The sequence below is a fragment of the Balaenoptera musculus genome, chromosome 11 (genome assembly GCF_009873245.2).
Source record: "Balaenoptera musculus isolate JJ_BM4_2016_0621 chromosome 11, mBalMus1.pri.v3, whole genome shotgun sequence".
Lineage (NCBI taxonomy): Eukaryota > Metazoa > Chordata > Mammalia > Artiodactyla > Balaenopteridae > Balaenoptera > Balaenoptera musculus.
This window is the reverse complement of record NC_045795.1, coordinates 83,382,486-83,398,876: the sequence shown is the minus strand read 5'-3', so window position 1 is coordinate 83,398,876 and position 16,391 is coordinate 83,382,486. Positions and strand designations below refer to the sequence as shown.

The following is a 16,391-nucleotide window of genomic DNA, read 5'->3' as shown; positions in this document are numbered from 1 at the left end:
TCTCTGCACGGCAGGAAACTCACTGCGGTGCCGCACCTGTGGAACTTACTGCACTCCATCCTCTAGGGTGCCAGGGAAGGCTATTCACAGAGAGGTGGCCCACCAGAGGCACGCTGCTCCAAATGTCCTCAGGTAAGAATGCCAGAGGAAGCTGCTGGCTACTATATGCAGCTCTGGCCACCACGCACTACAGGAACCGGGCACTGCAGAAACACCCACCGCTCAGTGCCACAGGCACTGCGGGAAACACGCACTGACGACACTGACTTAGAGGGAGGAAAATCCACTTTTCAAGAGGCAAACAAGTCTGACAACAGCAGGAATAACAGAACTACTTCCAAGTCAGGGGCAGGGTTCTTGTTTCCTGGGATACATCTAAACTGTCTTCTTTTTACTGTATGCTGAGTTTGTCCCAAATCACTTTTTAGATGGTCCTTAGCCTGGCACAGCTTTGATAATACCAGTCTTCTGACAAATGATGACAGACTTTGAATATAAAATCACTCACTGAGCCATAAATAATGTTGCTCATATTTTGACCTTTGCTTAGCCATTCACACGAATGTGGTAATTGTCCTGTAATAGGATAATTTCAGGCCTGTGTGTGTCACTCATGGTCTTTTGTCCAAGCTCTGGTCATTCTGCTAACCAAAATGCAGGCTGGAGGGCATCTTTGGAACCAGAAAAGAAATTATATTCAACTACTCATTTGCTAGGAGAGCAGGATTAATGATCAGGTAGTGTCATAAAGGATTCCAACAACAGGGAAGATCCAAAATAAACAAGCAAACACTGGTCAATAAGTCACTTTGGTACAGATCACAAAACGCAGGCTTTTTAGAAAGATCAGATCTGGGGAGAGACCTTGATGCTAAAAGAAATAAAATAATCATAATCCATATTTCCAGAAAAGAGGAAAAAAAGCATAAAAGACTAAGGTTCGAAACCCAACTATACGGTGCATATAAGCAACTAACCTTAAGTAGAAGCACACAGAAAAACTGACTGAAAAAGTAGAATGAAAATAAACATTCCTTGGGAATTCCCTGGCAGTCAGTGGTTAGGACTCTGCGCTTCCACTGCAGGGGGCACGGGTTTGATCTCTGGGTGGGGAACTAAGATCCCGGAAGCCATGCAGTGTGGCCAAAAATAAATAAATAAAATAAAATACCACTCTCTCACTTCGTCCCAGCAGCATTGACATATATACACTACCAAATGTAAAATAGATAGCTAGTGGGAAGCAGCCGCATAGCACAGGGAGATCAGCTGGGTGCTTTGTGACCACCTAGAGGGGTGGGATAGGGAGGGTGGGAGGGAGGGAGATGCAAGAGGGAGGGGCTATGAGGATATATGTGTACATATAGCTGATTCACTTTGTTATACAGCAGAAACTAACACACCATTGTAAAGCAATTATATACCAATAAAGATGTTAAAAAACTAAATAAAATAAAATAAAATAAAATGTTATTGGAAGTAAAGAAATATTCCTTGTGAACACCAACCTAACTTAGGACTCAATAAGCCTGAGTTGAATAATGAATGAATTTCAGTTGGGGCCAAAAGAGACTTTGGAAAAGAAATAAAATAGAAAAATAAGGAAATCACAGGGAAAAGCAAACACTGTTCTGTGTTTGTGTGTGGGCGGGTGAGAGGGTGAATTTGAAATCTGGGAAAAAACTTAGTCACCGTTTCGCAGCACAGTCCAAGGAAGGAAGAATAGAGGGTGAGACGCACAGAACCCCCTCTGTTGCTCTCTATCTCACACTCAGCTGCTTTGTCTTCCTGGGACTTAACCTTCCAGTTTCTTATTTCCATTCGATTTGGTTAGGTTTGGTCTTTTTTTTTCCATAGGGAGCTGAGCTCTTTGAAGGTAGAAATGTCTCTCTTTTTCTTAACTTTATTTCCCCGGTATCTAGGACAGTGCTAGGAACAGAACAAATACTCAAGAAATATTTGTTGGGTGAACTAACAAAATCTAAGAAAGGAACTTTTATTTGATTATATATTGAGTATCAAGTGTTACATAGCAAGCACATTCTAAACCACGGGCCAGTAAAAATTTTAGGCTTGGTGGGCCCCATATGGTCTCTGTTGCATGTTTTTTTGTTTTTATTTTTGTTTTTACCTTAAGTGTTTGAAAACAACTATTAATTGTAAAAACCATTCTTAGTTCTATGGCTAATACATACATACATACATATATACATACACATACACACACACACACACACACACACACACACACACAATCAACTTAATCTGGCTTGTACTTCCGCTTTCATGGATAGGTTATTTTTTTCTTTCCTATTCTAAACAGAATATTCAGGAGCTAATATTAGCTTTGCTGCTATCTACTTACGTTTTCTTTTAATTTTTTCAGTCTAATTTGATCCTACTGAAGGAAAACAGTAAATTCAAGGGCCTGAAACAATGAAACACAAGGTAAGCAAGTTCAGGACTGCAAGAGAGAAGCCACCCTGAATCCAAGCGTACAGTTTCTGCCATCTCTCCCTGCTTCCCATACATGCTACTCACTAGATTTTAAGTTTCAGCAACCTCATTAGTTTTTCAGGCTTTATGACTCAAGCTTAGGGGGTGGTGGGGAGAGGGCAGCGACCCACAAAACAAAGACTTCAATGTCTCCAGAAGTTGAGAAAATTCCAGCATTGTCAGGGCAGATACTATTTATAACCCGTTTAATGTGTACGCTCCTGAATGCATTTTCTACGGCGCATATCCGACCTACGCTTCTGAATTCCTGGCTTCTGCAATGGTGAAGAAGGCAAGCAGCTAAAAGTCTGACGACTAAAGGGGGAAAAAAAATGAACTCCGTGCTATTACTATTTTATAACATCCGCCATCATGTGACAGAATTAAAAGGTTCCTGTTTTTGACTCACCTTCGACAAGAAAGTACCTCATTGCTATGAGCTTTGAGCTTAAGTTACTGGAAAAATGTAGGGTCGGAAAATATCCTACAACAAACGCTTTAAGAGGAAAAAAAAAAGTTATGGAAAACCCCATTTAACTTTTTTCCAGAAAAACCCACACACACAGGAATAGATGCCAAGCACTCGTACTGAATGTGTGTATACATGGCCTATAACTGCACACATATTCTATGTTTACGCTTTTCTCTATTGCACAAGAGTAGGGCTCTTCGGGAAGGAAGGGATCTTGACCTGCTGCTGTCCAAAGGACAGCGTGATGGGCAGCCCGGCATCGCCGCAGAACCTCTGCAGTGATGGATGACAATGGACTCTGCAAGCCCTGCACATTACCTCCATTCCATTCATGGATCCCAACCAAATTAATTTTCTCCTGTGCCAATTCTATCACATCCCCTGGGTTTACAAAGAAGTTTTACCAGGCCATCAGAACCCAAAAGGGAATGAACGTTTTGTCCTGGCAGAAACTTAAAATAGAGCTTAAAAATAAAACAATGGGAATGAATTTTTAGCTCTGCAAAGCTAAAGTTTCTAGAAATTTCTTGTACAACTGAAAAAAAAATCCTACTCTTGCTTTTACTGCTCCATTTAAATGGCAAGTTATGAAGAAACTAATTTAGAAAGTTCAAGCTTTTCATTCCAGATCTGAACTGACATGTATCAAAGTAAACAGTCATGTCAAAGTATAAGTAGGACCAAGTTTCATGTAGATCCCTGGTAAAGATTCTACCCCAAACAGCACTGCCCAACAAAAATATAAAGCGAGCCACATACGTAAATTTAAATTTTCTAGTAACCGTATTAAAAAAAAAATGAAGCAGGTGAAATCAATTTTATCTTATTTCACCCAGTGTGCCCAAGAGTATTTCAACATTAATCAAAATTAAAAATTATTAATGAGATATTCTACATTATTTTTTTCATACAAAAACTGGTGTGCATTTTATAATTGGAGAACATCTCAACTTGGAATAGTCACACTTCAAGTGTTTAATAGCCACATGTGGCCAGGGCTACCATATTGGACAACACAGCTTAAAGGCTTCTCTTATGCTTCATTAAGTTCACTCTTCCAACCCAGAAAGTTCTAGTTGGAATGACAAAGCTGTCATCGGGAAAAGAAGACATTCTGAGAAGTGTTTCAACTTCTTGGACAACTTCACACTCAGGCCTCACTCTCTGAGACATCCACACTTGGGGCCATCTGTTACAATGGATCAATGCCCACCTGAAAAAAGTTACCAGCTTCTAGAACCAGACATGCAACCGCAGCAAGAAGATTCTCCTAGCTTAAGCAGTTCCAAATCCTGAACTTCTGAACTTCATTTTCCCCAGGTGCTGCATCTGGATATTTAGCAGGGCTTAAATTAGTACCATTTTTGAGATACTGTCTTTGAAAGAGGGAAGAAAACCAAGGCTGAACCTTTTTTTAGGATGGGCCTTTGAGGAAGAAGGTTAAAGGAAACACTGGCTAACACTGGAAGAGACACTGTGCCCTTCATACGCCATTTTTTAAAAAACAAATTGTGACTTTAAAAGTCCCTTCAGTATGAACCTTTTATTCCCATCATAGTCTCAACTGAACAACTGTAGTTGCTTTTCTTAAAACATTACAGTCTTCTGATGTACATATGTATATATCTTTTTCTTCTTGAAGATGAATCCTACTGAAGTTTTAAGCTATTAGTCAAACAGGATTAGAAACAGTGTAGCTGACGAATGGTGACTTTCATTTGAAACACTCTTCTTTGGGGCTTCCCTGGTGGCGCAGTGGTTGAGAATCTGCCTGCCAATGCAGGGGACATGGGTTCGAGCTCTGGTCTGGGAAGATCCCACATGCCGCGGAGCAACTGGGCCCGTGAGCCACAATTGCTGAGCCTGCGCGTCTGGAGCCTGTGCTCCGCAACGGGAGAGGCCGCGATAGTGAGAGGCCCGCGCACCGCGATGAAGAGTGGCCCCCGCTCTCCGCAACTAGAGAAAGCCCTCGCACGGAAACGAAGACCCAACACAGCCATAAATAAATAATTTTTTTTTAAAAAGTGCTTTAAAAAAAAAAAAGAAACACTCTTCTTTGATTTTTTTTCCAAACTATGTGCTCCTTGTGAGAAAATTTTAAATCAATTTAAAAGAAAATTAACCTATTTTAATGCCCACAGACTCTAACATTACTTCTGACTTTAAAATATACCTTTGACTCCAAATGCTCTTAATGTTTTATGAAAATAGTCATAAAATTCCCAAATGTTTTATTAAAATCCAGTAGTTTCCATTAAAGAACTTAATATCTAGTGAGAATATGGAAGTCAAAAGCTCAAACTGTACTTCATTCACGTATTCATTCAACAAATATTTATTTAGTGCCTACATTATACCAGACACTACACACATACTATAGAGGTGCTGGGGAAAGGAAAAGAAACATGGTCTCTCCTTAGCGGAGCTTAAAATCTAAGCTGGAAGATGGATAAGTAAGTAATAACTGTAAGAATATGAGCATTAATATTGGGGAATTGTAGAAAACAGATAAGGAGAAAGAGAGAGAGAAGGAAAGAGGGAGGGAAGAAATGAGAGATAGATACATACAGACAGACAGACAGATAAATACATACATACATACATAGGCAGGGCTGCTGAAGCTCAGATTTGATGCATGATAAGAAAGTCAGCCAAAAAAACTGAGGGAAGCAGGGAGGGAGTTATAGATGAAGGGAGAAATCAAGTGGAAACACCTGGAACGAAAACCAGCGAATGAACAGGAAATCTGAGAGGAAACAAAAAAAGAAGAAGAAAGCAAGCAAAGTATGTATGGCTGGATGGCAAAAAGAAAGAGTAGTTGATGTTTGGGAGGAAAAACAGGGGGTACTTCATAGGTCTCCTTAAGTTGTACGGACTACGTCCTAGCAGTGAGAAGCCATCTCGGAGTTTGAAGATTTGAATGGCTCAGAAGAGAGGAAGTTAGATGGAGAGCATAGACTCGCCCAGGAGAAAGTACCTGCACTCTGATTCCCAAAACTCAAACTGAGGTAGACCACCCACCAAGTTTTATCCTAATAATAACTGCTGCAAATATATATACAGATGGAGCAGTATTCCTGGTCCTGAGGCATAACTTTATATTCCACAACTGTCCTGGAGTAAGACAATACCGAATTTTATAATCACATTCCTGGAAACATCCCCCAAAGTCTTGATATAACATGAACCAAGGCACTGAAGCAAAGAGTTTTACTCCCAACTTGAACACTTGTTATTATATTTGTTTTTAAGATATATATCAAATATACAAAGAAGATAACAAATCCCCATGTAAGCACCATTCAGATCTTAAGATGTTATTCCAAATTTCTAATTCAATTTTTGTCAGAAATAAAATATCAGGGACTCAATTTAAGACTTTTTGTACCCCTGCCTGTTCTCCCTCCCATTTATTTCTCTCCTCACAAAGACACTGCTTTCCTGAAATTGCTGTTTCTTTCCAAACCAACTTTTTCATACACACACACACACACACACACACACACACAGTCATTACGAGTACATGGCAATGTTCTACACATATTTTAAAACTTAACCTAAGTGAGACCTATCCTACCCATCATACTGCAATTTGTATGTTTAATTCAATAGTTTTTTTAAACATGCACATCAGGATTATGTGAAGGGGTAAGACAGGTTTTTAAAATTATGGAACATTTCAGGTGTACCAAGAAGAACGAGGACAAATATAATAAACACATCCATCACACAGCGTAAGAAACAAAACATTAAAGATATAATCAGGTTGATTTTCAAAGGCATTTTGCACAGTCTTCAGGAGTTTTGCATGCCTAAAGTCTATATGAGTAGTTTCAGAACAAGCATCAACTCTTGGCTACCATGCCTGGAAGTCATTAGTGAATTTTTCTGTAACTTCTCTGACAGTTCTTCAAGCAGAGGAACGGAAAATGTCTATGTTCTCCTTAATCCTATCACACTTCGGGGACAATTAACTGCCACAAGAAATGTGGTACCTTGACTTTCTAACCTAACAGCACTTTTTTCCCATGTAACATCCTCACTTAATGCCGCAAATACAGCCAAATACGACCACCACCGTCACTATCATTACTGTCATCGTCGTCATCCTCATCAACATAGATCGAGCCTTAACATGTGTCAGGAGCTACACTAAGCATTTTACTTGCACTATAAAAAATAACGCTCATAAAACCCTATGACTTAGATATTACTATGGCCATTCTGCAGATAAGGCAACTAAGTCAGAGAGACGTTAACCAACTGCCAAAGATCAAAAGATAGCAAATGCTGGAGACTAAATTTGAAGTCCACGTGTCTGAATCTCAACCTCTGATCTTAACCATTACATAAAAATTACATTAGAAAAAAATTCCACTTTTAATCATGCAGAGTAACTGCTACCACATTATCTCTCCCACTGTAATTAACTAGAAAATTAGACAAAATATATGAAACAACAGTTTTCAGTCATTAAACAATAGGCATTTCAGGACTGTGATCCCTGAAGGAAGAGAAACAAATGAGATGAGCAATATAGCCACCTAAGAGTTCTGCCTAGAAGTACTTTCCAGATTGTGAGGCAGAGAGGGGCAACCTAGGCAGAGCAGAGCAATCTCAGTGAGCTGAGAAGAAAAGGTTGGAATTTGGGGAGAATGAGGTAGTTAGAATATGTAAGACAGAGTACAAGAAAGGAAGGAGTTGTGCAAAAAAAAAGAAATCTGAAATCTTCCTATGGGTCTCCCTGAGTCTTTAGCTCAATAGTAATACACAAATGCAGAGGGTGAAACTCTGCAAGGCTGGGCAAAGAATAACTACCAGAGAAGAATGACTACCAGGAAAAAAACCTCTACTGGGAAGCTATAAGCAGAACAGCTTTCAGAGATCACAGAGCACAGGGAGACAAAGTCCAACCTGCCTGAGACTTCATTAAACACCTGCAGCATTCCGTGGAGACTCCAGAAAGGCCATACCTACTGTCCAGAAAGGTATGGCCTTTGTGGAGAGTAGGGATAAACCAGGCCTAGGATAAGACTACACAAGATCCACTCTCACAAAAAATAAAAACAACCTCAAAAGAATCAAGCTGAAGTAAACTAACTGCCTGCCAGGAGAAAACTCAACCTTTCTTAAAGGAAGGCAACAAAATCCAGAGATGCAACAGCATAATATTCACAATGATCATCATCTAATAAAATGTTACTAAATATGTGGGCAGAAAAGACTCAGCAGGCCTGGGTTGCTCAAACCCTGCACATTCCAAAGGTAGGCCTGTCTTCAGGACTGACCTTCATTGGCTTCTAGGCGATAACCTCTGAGCCCTTGGAATATCCTGCTTGATAAGAGTGTTTTTGTATGTCTGAGCTCTTGAGCCATACTGTCTTATGGTGAACATCTCTTTCTGTATGCCTAAGGCCTTGGGCCATGCTGTACCAGTTTACCAGAAAACTTTACCCTAGAAAAGTTTTCCTAACTTTTGTTACCTTTTTAAACTCTTTTCCTCACTTTTGTGATTTAGGGTGAATACCTGTTTTTGCTGGGTGGGAAAGGGGTGGGGGAGTGGGTGCAGTAAGAGCAGCTAAGGTCAGTCACAGGGGCATGACACGACCTCCAAAAAAATTCCAGAGCAGCAAGGCTCAGGTAAACATCCTCGGTTGGCAACACTTTCCATGTGTTACTACACATTGTTGCTGGAAAATTAAGTGAACCCCAATGTGATTCCACTGGAAAGGGACACCTGAAAGTATTGCACTTGTTTCTACATGAACCAATAAATTAATAGCTGGCACATCTCTGGATATAAAGATACCAAAATTTCAGACTACAGAGAAAAATGGCTGTAAAATTGATGGGTTAAAAATACAGAATGGGGAAAGACTTATTGAATGAATCGATGAATCAATATTTAAGTTATACTTTATAAAACGTACCACAAGCCTGGGTCATCAGACACTATGAATGCATCGTGTTGGGAAGATGATCAAAAGTCTGTGGAGAACTGATTCTTTGAGAGGGATATCAAGAAGTTGCCCTTTCACACAATTACCTGACAAATGGTATGTAGCTCTTCTCCTGGTTTCTAGGAGCCTATCATATACCATTTAACCCACCGACGGAAGGTTAAATGAAACAATACTCAATCGTTAATATTGATAAGCATATAATATCTTCCAGAGACACTTAAATTAAATACTTAATCGCCCTCCATTAAGTTTCTGTAGTTAACGTGTCCCTAAAAAAGAACGGATCAGCAACCCTCTTCCAGTGCCCTATTACAGAATTTTACCTGTGATCCTTAAGTATTTTCACTTTTTGTTCATAACACCAACCAAAAAAAAACAAAAGCACCCTCTGAAAATTACTGATTTTCCACTGTACTTAACTCTATAAACTCTAATCAACTTATCAGTAAGTTTTTTTTTTAATAATTTTACTTATTTTTGGCTGTGCTGAGTCTTTGTTGCTGCGTGTGGGCTTTCTCTAGTTGCGGTGAGCGGGGGCTACTCTTCGTTGTGGTGTGCAGGCTTCTCATTGCAGTCGCTTCTCTTGTTGCGGAGCATGGGCTCTAGGCGCATGGGCTTCAGAAGTTGTGGCACACTGGCTCAGTAGTTGCGGCACACGGGCCCTAGAGTACGCAGGCTTCAGTAGTTGCAGCGCGTGGGCTCTAGGGCATGTGGGCTTCAGTAGTTGTGGCGCGTGTGGGCTCTAGGGCACTCAGGCTTCAGTAGCTGTGGTGTGTGGGCTCAGTAGTTGTGGCTCGCAGGCTCTAGAGAGCAGTCTCCGTAGCTGTGGCACATGGGCTTGGTTGCTCTATGGCATGTGGGATCTTCCCGGATCAGGGATTGAACCCGTGTCCCCTGCATTGGCAGGCGGATTCTTAACCATTGTGCCACTAGGGAAGTCCTGTCAGTAAGTTTTTAAAAAGAACAGTTTTGCATGCTCCATTCATACTTCACTGGACATAATAAACTTCATACCTTTTAAAGAAATCTTAAATATTTGGCTGCTAGATAACTCCATAAAAGCTGCTAATGATTCAAGAAACCCGTGGTCCAATGTCAGATCTACGAGCAGCATTTGATAATCTTCCTTTTCCGTTAAAGCAACAGAAAACAATTTGGAACACAAGGAAAAATGGCCTAGGTCTTTCCAGCGGTAAAATCTATTTAAAAAATCCTTATGCTTGTGCCTCTGATATAAACTGAATTTGTAAGTGGCTCCAAGAAACGGAATGATATTCATGCCCAAATACACTAAGAAATATAAGAGCACTTCCAGGAGGGAAAAATTATTCCACTCGGTGTAAATAAATGCATAAATGATAGAAAAGACTGTGTACACATTCTACCTACTGACCAATCAAATTTTCCTTTCATTTTACGTTATCTTTCTTAATTACCCAACTGTGTCAATGAAAAGTTACCTTGTAGAGTAATGCAGAAGGATGAGAAAATCCTGTCTGAGTCAGGTTGCCAAATGCTAAGCGTGTTCACTGCTGGGCCAATTTCCCTCAGTCCTGAACTCTGGACACCCTTACGATTCCAATCATAAATGTTTCCCATTGTCTGCCCAGCCCACTGAGTGGGAGACCACAAAATGATTTTAGGATGTGTCAACTGAGGACAAGAAGGAAACCAACGAGCTAAATCGCTTGCACTCATGACCCAATCCTTACTCTTCACTGAAGCCCAAGAAAAACAGTAACTTTATCATTAACTCATAACACACAGAATTCTGTTGATATTACCCATATTTGCAACAGAACTTCATGAAAGAAAGTGAACTGTATCTAAAAATATATATCAGAAAAACCCTACGAGACAATTTAGGCAACAAACAACTAGAAGTTCTAAGAATGAAATAATAACCAGTGAAAGAAAAATCAAGCTGTGAAAATTAAAAATTGACAGAAGGAAAGAAATAGTCTATTTAGAGTTAAATCAATACTTAAAAACTTGGTCCTTCAGGCATATTTTATAACTCTGCTTTTCTTCTCTACTGTCTCTGTCTCTGAGAGCAAACATCTCAAAACTTGCCTTCTCCAGATACGTTAACAAGGCGAGCCCCTCACTGACATACCCTTTTACCTTTTCAAAGCATTTCTACAACTGTAATCTAATTTTTCATTACACCATCCCTATGAGATTGCACCATTCCCGTTTTAGACCAGCCTGCTAGTGTCAAGCACCTTGGATAAGGTCACTGAGCTATTTTGGGACAGAGCTAAGACTCTAATTCACTATCCTCATTCTTTCCACAATATGGCACTATTTTGCTTATTCTCCTTACCCCATTTCTATTTTTATCATTGCCCCATTTGTTTCTCCAAAGTTTCTACTAACCTAATGTTCGACTCAAAGCATATGGGGTTGCAAAGGACAGAAACCCACTGAGGGGGGTACAACGAAGGAGAAATGATAAGGACACAGCAGGCCACCTCACAGTTGTCTTAGGACAGGAATTATACAGCTGGGACCCTGGGGACTGGAATTGGGATGAGGTCAAAGTCAAAGCCCCCCTTGCCGTCTCTCTCGTGGGTCATCTTGTTGCATTCTCATGGCTTCTGTGCTTCGCCTCACACACCTACCCTAGTTAGTCTCTCTACACCATCGGCCTCAGTCCAGACGTGGTCCAAGGTTATCATCAAACTCCCCTACCCCTTCCTCATTCTTCCATGTTTCACAGACTGTAATAAAGTTTGTATCTTTACTCCAACTCTCTCAAGAGTGAGTTAGCTGTCTTTTGGCCAGATGATGGTCGGACAGACTTTGGTTGGATGTCCACCACTGGTTTGGTTAGCTATGGGAAAGGGAGAGAACAATACAGCAGGCCAGGAAATCATCCTGGTAGCAGAGTAATTCATAGACTGGGGCATTAAAATAATACATTATAACAGAGCAAAATGCTAGTATTGCCATTAACCAAATCCCTCATTTTAAAGATGAGAATTCTCAGGTCTGCATGGTAAAGTGACTTACCTAAGGTGACACAGATGCACCATGGCAGTCATACCTACAGTCCACATATCTGATTCTTTGAAGCCACATATTTTATTCTGAAACCTATCATCTAAACATCAAACCTATCAGCTAAACATCCTGGTATGTCAACAGCAAATCTGCCATTAACCACAATGTGTAAATACTCATGAAATATTTCTACCTTTAAAGCAGTACACCTCAACCATACATGCCCATTAAAATCACCTGAGGAGCTTCTTAAAGCTCCTCAATGGCCAGTACCCATGTCCCGCCCTAAACCAATTATATTGGAATCCCTGAGGACAGCCTCCTGACACTGGTACTGTAGTTTCTTAAAAGCTCCCCAGGTCACTCTAATATGCAGTCAGAGTTCAGAATCACTGCTTTAGAATCTTAAAATTAATGTGCAAATATATCTATAGAAATTCTTTAACACCTCTAGTTCAAATTCAAAATCAGGAAACTTCTCAAATAATTTAACATCTTTTAGATCACAAGTTTTAGACAAATTTTGGACAGCAACAATTAGAGCTACCATTTACTGCTCATCTATGTGCTTTACAACTATGAAGTAGATCATAAGCTCCATGAGGGTAAGGACCTCATGCTGTTCTCTGTCATATCCCAATGTCTAGTACAGTGCTTTGTACATTGTAGATGCTTAACAAATGTTTGTTAATCAAACAAATGAATGAATATTCTTATTTATCTCTCATAATGGCTCTTGAAGGTAGGCATTATTATTTCCTTGTCACTAATGAGGATTTTTAAGCTAAGAAAAACTCTAATAAACTTAGAGTAATGCATGCGCTCCACTTATCATACAGAGAATGTTGAAATTACATGTCTTTTCAGAGAATTAATCAAAACTGATCTTTTGATCAAAGATCAAAACTGGTATTTTATACAGATGGCCAACAGGCACATGAAAAGATGCTCAACATCACTAATTATTAGAGAAATGCAAATCAAAACTACAATGAGGTATCACCTCACAATGGTCAGAATGGCCATTATTAAGAACCTACAAATTATAAATGCTGGAGAGGCTATAGAGAAAAGGGGACCCTCCTACACTGTTCCTGGGAATGTAAATTGGTGCAGTCACTATGGAATACAGTATGGAGGTTCCTTAAAAAAACTAGAGTTGCCATATGATCCAGCAATCCCACTCCTCAGCATACACCTGGACAAAACTATAATTCAAAAAGATACATGCACCCCAATGTTCATAGTAGCATTACCCACAAGAGCCAAGACATGGAAGCAACCTAAATGTCCACCAAAAGAAGAATGGATAAAGAAGATGTGGTATATATATGCAATGGAATATTACCCAGCCATAAAAAAGAATGAAACAATGCATGGATGGACCTAGAGATGATCATACTAAGTGAAGTAAGTCAGACAGAGAAAGACAAATATCACATGATATCACTTATATGTGGAGTCTAAAATATGATACAAATGAACTTATTTATAAAGCAGAAACAGACTCACAGATATAGAGACCAAATTTATGGTTACCAAGGGGAAAGGGGGTGGGGGAGGATAAATCAGGAGTTTGGGATTAGCAGGTACAAACTACTACATATAAAATAAACAACAGGGACTCCTCTGGTGGCACAGTGGTTAAGAATTCACCTGCCAATGCAGGGGACACGGGTTCGGGGACTGGTCCGGGAAGATCCCACATGCCGTGGAGCAACTAAGCCCGTGCGCCACAACTACTGAGCCTGCGCTCTAGAGCCCGTGAGCCACAACTACTGAAGCCTGTGCGCCTAGAGCCCATGCTCCGCAACAAGAGAAGCCACCACAACGAGAAGCCTGTGCAGCAACGAAGACCCAACGCAGCCAAAAATAAATAAATAAATAAATTTATAAAAAATAAACAACAAGGTTCTACTGTATAGTACAGGGAACTATATTCAATATCCTGTAATGCCATAATGGAAAAGAATATGAAAAAGAATCACTTTGCTATACACCAGAAACTAACACAGCATTGTAAATCAATTATACTTCAATAAAAATTTTTTTTTAAAAAACTGCTGTGTTAAAAAAAGTTATTTTGGAGGGCTTCCCTGGTGGTGCAGTGGTTGAGAATCTGCCTGCCAACGCAGGGGACACGGGTTCGAGCCCTGGTCTGGGAAGATCCCACATGCCGCGGAGCAACTAGGCCCGTGAGCCACAATTACTGAGCCTGCGCGTCTGGAGCCTGTGCTCCGCAACAAGAGAGGCCGCGATAATGAGAGGCCCGCGCATCACGATGAAGAGTGGCCCCCGCTTGCCGCAACTAGAGAAAACCCTCGCACAGAAACAAAGACCCAACACAGCCATAAATTAATTAATTAATTTTTTTAAAAAAGTTATTTTGAATATTATCTCTATTATTTAATTCCAAAATCTGAGCATATTGCCACCAAATAAATCTTTGGACTGTTCAAATTCACACTGGACAGTAATATAGGAACCCCACTTATGGCAAACACACTTTAAACTTAAGCCACATATCTAACTCAGTGTGTAAAGTTTTAAGAATTGAATGGAAAAAGTTAACCACATTTAATCTAAAATATGACTCAAAGCTTAGTAGAGCAATGAGTTGGCAAGCAATATCCACAGCCACCTGAATTATTCCTGAACACTGGCCCTGGTCATTCTCAGTATCAAATCCTTCAAGAAGCTATCAAAATCTGTACTAAGCTTTTGGAAAACAACATCCAATTCTCCTAACTAGCCAATGCCCGGCTCAGGATGAAGGACCAAAGGTAGATGAGCCTGCTTAAAATCCTAAGCTTTACAAATAAAAGAAAAACAAAAAGGAGGAGACAGGAGAAGAAAATGAAAATTCCTAACAACATCTTTCCTCACCTCCAGTCAAGCCAAAAAAAAAAAAAAGACTGCTAATGCAAACCAGATCTCTATGTATAAACTGGGTTAGAATTTCATAATTCACCGAGATTAAAGAGCTAAAAGCAAAAGAAGTGAAGAGAAACCCATGAAAGAACCTGTGCTTCTTCTTATCTAATTGAAACAATATTTTTGGAAGAACACTTAAAATACACTTAAGAATTTCAGAATGCCATAAAATTGGTATTTAATATCTAAAGAGTAAACAGAATGTTTCTTATGTTAATATAAATGTTGGTGTTCTTAGTACAATATCTGAGCTAAGATTGCAAGACAGCCCCAGAAACAGGCCTGGTTCAACTGGTGCTAAAAAGTATGCCCACATGTCAGCAAGGAGGCAGAGTGAATGAGACATAATCCAGACTATAGGGAAAAGCAAACTGCTACTAACAACTACTATTTCATCATCAGGCAAATACATAAATACTAATGTCGGCCTGATGCTATGGCACGTGCAAAAGCAAAAGTCTTCTACCCACAACATTATGTGCTACAAAGAAAGATATACTTAGTTCCCTAGTGTTTATCCACACTCACGTGACCCTGTGGGTTTTTATTTTTAATTCATAAGTTCTATTACATCACACTTTAATAGGAGCAACAGCCTTGTGAAAGAACCATGTGATAAACCAGTTGGGTCCAATGTCTAAGATGCACCCTGATCACAGATGAAGCATCTGGGCATCCTTACCTTAACCCCTTCAATGCACCAGGGTATTATTTAGAAAATTATTGTTTTAGCACCCTAAATGAGACCTTAGTCATGCTGCCCTACAGGTTACTTGAGGAGAGATCAGGGTAAGAAATCAACCACACAGCAATACTGGTTGGGATCATACTACAGTTCAACTCTTGCATAAGAATGTAAGGAGCTGTACTCTCCCCCCGACACAGCTCATTCTTTGTGCTATATTTCCACCACACACTACAGGGTATGCTGAGGATGCCAAATAGTTAAGATATTTTCTGAGTCTCTGACTTCTCAGGAACCATCTCCAGTCACTTCTCAGAAGTCAGTGAACCTAGTTCTATCTGTTCTGTGGTTTCTGCTCAGTGCTGCCGTTTTTAATTTATGAAACAGGCTGAGTGGATACAAGAGAACTGCATATCATCACAAGTGGGCACAAAAGAATTCTGAACACCCTTCATTCTCCATAAGACCCTGTTTCCAAGTCCTTTTGACTTTTGCTCTTAAATACCTCTCAGATCCAGTCATTTGCTCTAACTCCACCATAAGTTACCATCCTAGTTAAAGTCACCGTTGTCTCTTGGTTGGACTAACACAAAAACTATCTCACCACTCTCCCCAGATTTCCTCTTGCCCCCAGCCCTGTCTTATCCCACCCACCCCTGCTCAATCTCTTCTTCACACTGCAGCCCAAATGATCTTTCAAAAACCAAACCTGGTCATGTGACCCTTCCACCTACTTGACCACCCCCCCTCCTTTAAATTCTATAATGCCTTGCCATTTCAGTTAGGGTAAAGATCTAAATCCTTCCAGGGTAGTTAAGGCCCTGCATGGTGTGGC

General features: G+C 40.1%; 1 protein-coding gene across 6 annotated transcripts in view; it reads right to left on the bottom strand.

The window, feature by feature from the left end:
- Nucleotides 1–16,391, bottom strand: part of MITF (melanocyte inducing transcription factor) — a 223,818-nt gene that overhangs the window by 139,605 nt on the left and 67,822 nt on the right. The window lies entirely within an intron of this gene.